Source organism: Mus pahari, chromosome X (assembly GCF_900095145.1).
Source record: "Mus pahari chromosome X, PAHARI_EIJ_v1.1, whole genome shotgun sequence".
In the NCBI taxonomy this organism is placed as follows: domain Eukaryota; kingdom Metazoa; phylum Chordata; class Mammalia; order Rodentia; family Muridae; genus Mus; species Mus pahari.
The window spans coordinates 147236752-147241952 of record NC_034613.1 but is presented as its reverse complement, the minus strand read 5'-3'; the positions used below and the strand labels follow the sequence as shown (position 1 = coordinate 147241952).

General features: G+C 37.3%; 1 pseudogene; it reads right to left on the bottom strand.

Annotated features, from left to right (window-relative positions):
* Positions 1–588: 588 nt before the first annotated feature.
* The window catches only part of LOC110314550, an 8887-nt pseudogene continuing 4274 nt past the window's right edge, over positions 589–5201 (bottom strand).

The following is a 5201-nucleotide window of genomic DNA, read 5'->3' as shown; positions in this document are numbered from 1 at the left end:
AAGGTGTGTGAGAATTACTCCGTTGTCTGAGAGTTTCTGTCATAAGAGCTGTAGCACTGATGCTTGGGATGAGATCTGCTCTCTTGAAATGCCATCAGAAGCCCTCCTGCACTCCTCCACACTCTTTGCTGGCTAGTTGGCCTCTTGTTGACTCAGCCCAGGCCCAACTCAGTGTAGGGCAACAGGCTTAGTGTCTTGAAGCAACTGAGGCAGCAATGGAGGTGGAGGCAGCTGCAGCAGCAGAGGCGATTCCCCTCTCTGCTCCCACTCTCTCCCCTATGCCTGAACCCTCCATCCTGCTGGGCTAGAGATCTCCGTGGAGAGCCTCTAGTACACAGGTTCACACCAGAACTGCTTTTTTTGAACATTAAAATAACAACATTATTTTTGAAGGGAGGAAGTGTGTGAAGATAGAGTAGAATATTTTACACATAGGGAAAATTCTAATTAAGATACTTGAAAAGTTATTGTAGATGTTTATTTAATATCGGAAATGCATTCAGCTATCAAAGTATTTCTCTTCATCACCAAATAGGATTTACACAATCCAAGGAGAAAAGAACCAAAAACAATTTTTTGACCTGTGTATTACTCCTTGAAAGGGTGTCCAAAATCTTGAGAATTATCGTACGCAGCAATGAAACTCTTGAGTTCTTCAACACAGCGCTCACCTATTTCGTGTAAATTCTGTTTCAGTGCAAACTGGATAGACTTTTCTAATGAGGGATCTTTGTCAAGCAGCATTTTCACCACTGCTGCAAACATCTCACAATCTTGTTGGTAATCCTGCTCGATCTGTTTGGTTTTCGATGTGATGGCTTTAGTGCGGCTGCTAAGTTGGCTGCCTTCATATATTTCTATGCCATTTACTGTATTTGGCTTGGGTCCTTCTATCTGATCAATAAATAGGGGTGCCATAGATCCCACCTAAAACTTAGAAATTTCAGCCAAGTGATTGTTGTTGGACTGCTCTAGTGTTTCATTAGCCCACTTGCTTTCAGCCTCAGCAAGTTCCTTCTTAGATAGCCTGATGGTTTTGTCTAACATCTTGGATGAAGAAACTGTTGATGATCTTGAGGATGAATTATCTGTTGATATTTTCAAAGATTTCTTGGATCTCTCTGTACATCTATTCTGAAACTTATGGGAGGAATATGTTTTGCTTTGCACCAGAGAATAGTTTCTACCACTGATAATGGTGCCAGATCTGCTGTGTTGGGAGTTCTTCCAGCCTGCAGGTGATTCTCTGACAACAGGAGCATCCCTTTTATGGGGAGACCGATCTCTTGGATAATGCGAATACCGTTCTCTTGGATAATGATAAAGACCAATTGGAAAAGGAGAAAGTTTTTCTTCTAAGACCACCTCTGTTCTTCCTGTAATTAGGCTGCCAGCTTGTAGAATTATCATTTCTTCTTGATCTTCTTTGATCTCCAGTAAAACTCTGAACCTCATCATACATTTGGAAAGCAACATGACTGTGATATCTTTCATCATGGATGGCTAGTAAAGGTGGTATGTAGCCTAGCAGAGGAGGTGGTTTCTTTGTCATATTAAATAATCGAGGTGGCATCCTGTTGAGCAGAGGTGGTCTCTTTGGAAAATTAAATATGGTATGGTTGCGATCAATGGGATGGTGTCAAGGTGGGACTCGTTCTTTCTGAAGTTGTCCATAGCTATATTGAACTTCAGACCACAATTGTTCTTCTTTTGTGCAAGCTACTACTTTGCACTTCTTGGATGCAGTCCATGCCACAGTTGCTTCTCCGTAGAAATCTAAAAAGGGGAAACAAAGAAACAAAAGAGGAAACAAATAAATTCCTTAAAGATATACAGAAATATACAATTAAACAAATTTTGCAAATTGTATCTTGGATATTCTAAGTTTCTGGGCTAATATCTGCTTATCAGTGAGTCCATATCATGTGTGTTCTTTTGTGATTGGGTTACCTCACTCAGGATGATATCTATTTGCCTAAGAATTTCATGAATTCATTGTTTTTAATTGCTGAGTAGTACTTCATTGTGTAAATGTACCACATTTTCTGTATCCAAGCTGTGTCTCTAGTTGCACATGTAGCAGAGGATGGCCTAGTCAGCCAGCAATGGGAGAAGAGAGGCCCTTGGTATTGTGAAGATTATATGCCCCAGTACAGGGGAATCCCAGGGCCAGGAAGCAGGAGTGGGTGGGTTGGGGGGCAAGGTGGGAGTAGGGTATAAGGGGCTTTGGGAATTGCATTTGAAATGTAAATGAAGAAAATATCTAATTAAAAAAAAGGAAAAAATCATTTAATTTTTTAGGAATTCTTACTACCTTAAAATTTTTATAATAAACTTGATTTTTATGAAAAAAAGAAATAATAGTCGGAATAGAAGAAGGTGAAGAGTCCCTGCTCTTAGGACCAGAAAATATTTTCAACAAAATCATAGAAAATTTCCCCAACCTAAAGAAAGAGATGCCTATAAACATACAATAAGCTTATAGAACACGAGTTAGAGTGGACTAGGAAAGAAAATCCTCCCACAACATGATAATCAAAACACAACTCTACAGAACAAAGAAAGACTATTAAAAGAAGCAAGGGAAAAGGCCAGGTAACTTACCAAGGCAGACCTGTCAGAATTACATCTGACTTTCCAGAGAGACTCAAAAAGCTAGAAGGGCCTGGAAACAATTCTTGCTGCTTCTTAAAATCCCACCTAGACTACCACACAAAGCAAAATTCTCAGTTACCATAGATGGAGAAATCAAGATATCAAAACAAATCTGAATCCAAAAAATATATATCCACAAATACAGCCCTATAGAAAATACTAAAAGGAAAACTCCACCCCATGAAAGATAACTATATCCAAGAAAACACATGAAATAAGTAATTCCATACCAGCAAAAATAAGTACACACACATGCACAAGTACTTGCACACACATACACACACACATACTTCAAAAGCCTGTACTCCACAAAACTGGAAAATCTTAAGAGAAATGGAGGATTTTCTAGACAGATACCAATTACGAAAGTTAAATCAAGATCAGGCAAGCTATTTAACCGGCCTTGTAACTCTTAAAGAAATAGAAGAAATGATTAAAAGCCACCCAAACAAAAAATTCCAGGGCCAGATGGTTTAGTGCAGAATTGTACCAGAGCAAATACCAATTCTCTTTAAACTATTCCACAAAATAGAAACAGAAGTAATACTGCCAAATTCATTCTATAAGGCTGTAGTCACCCTGATACTAAACCACACAAAGACTCAACAGAGAAATACAACTTCAGACTAATTTCTTTTATGAACACTGATTAAAAATACGCAATAGTATACTTGCAAACTGAATCCAAAAATAGGATTTATCCCAGGGATGCAAGGATGGTTCAATATATAAAAATCTACCAATGTAATCCACAATATAACAAACAAACAAACAATTCATATTACACGCTGAAAAGCCTTTGACAAAAATCTAACACTGCTTCATGTTAAAAGTATTATAGAGATCAGGGACACAAGGAACATACCTAAACATAATCAAAGCAATATACAGCAAGCCAATAGCCAATATCAAGCTGAATGGAGAGAAACTTAAAGCGATTCCACTAAAATCAGGGAGAAGACAAGGCTGCCAATTCTCTCCCTATCTATTTAATATAGTACTTGAAGATCTATCCGGAGAAAGAAGACAACTATAGGAGATCAATGGGATCCAAATTGGAAAGGAAAAAGTCAAAGTATCTCTATTTGTGGATAATATGATAGTTTACATAAGTGATCCCAAAAATTCTACCAGAGAACTCCTATAGCTGATAAACACCTTCAGCAAAGTGGCTGGATACACATTAACTCAAAGAAATCAGTAGGCCTTTATCATTTGAATAAAGGAGTCCTTTATTCAAATGAGAAACATACTGAGAAAGAAATCAGGAAAACACCCTTTACAATAGCCATGAATAATATAAAATATCTTGGTGTAACTCTAACCAAGCAATTGAAAAATCTATATGAAAAGAAATTCAAATCCCTGGAGAAAGAAATTGAAGAAGATATCAGAAGATGGAAAGATCTCCCATGCTCATGGATAGGTAGGATTAACATAGTGAAAATGGCCATCTTACCGAAAGCCATCTACAGATTCAATGCAATCTTCTTCAAAATCATAGCACAATTTTTTATAGACCTTGAAAGAGTAATTCTCAACTGTATATGGAAAAACAAAAACCCAGGATAGCCAAAACAATCCTGAACAATAAAAGAACTTCAGTTGGAATCAACACCCCTGACTTCAAGATGTACTAGAGTAATAGTGATAAAAATTTCATGGAATTGGTACAGAATCAGATATCTCGATCAATGGAATCAAATTGAAGATCCAGAAATGAATCCACACACCTCTGGTCACTTGAATTTTGATAGTGAAGCTAAAACTATACTGAAAAATGAAAGCACCTTCAACAAATGGTTCTTGACTAACTGGATGTCTACATGTAGAGGAATGAAAATATATCCATACCTATCAACCTGCACAAAATTCAAGTCCAAATGGGTCAAGGACCTCAACAAAACACAGGATACATTAAATCTTACAGAAGAGAAAATGAGAAATACCCTTGAACACATTGGTATATTAGACAAGTTCCTGAACAGAACACTAATGTCTCAGGCTCTAAGATCACCAATTGATAAATGGGACCTTATGAAACTACAAAGCTTTTGTAAGGCAAAGATAATGTCAATAGGACAAATTTGCAGCCCACAGACTGGGAAAGGATCTTCACCAACCCTATATCTGACAGAGGGCTAAAATCTAAAATTGACAAAACAAACAAACAAACAAACAAAAAAACAAACAAAAAAACTCAGTTAAGATAGACACCAACAATCTAAATAACCCAATTAAAAATGGGGTTCAAAACTAAACAGATTTCTGAACAGAGGACTCTCAAATGGCTGAGAAGCACTTAAAGAAATGTTCAAAGTCCTTAGTCATCAGGGAAATGAAAATCAAAACAACTCTCAGGTTCCATCTTACATGGGTCAGAATGGCTAATATCAAATACTTTAGTGACAGCACATGCTGGTGAGGATGTGGACCAAGAGGAACATTCTTCCATTACTGATGGGAGTACAAACTTATACAATCACTTTGGAAAACAATTTGGCAGTTTCTCAGAAAACTGTGAATAGTTCTACCTCAAGACGCAG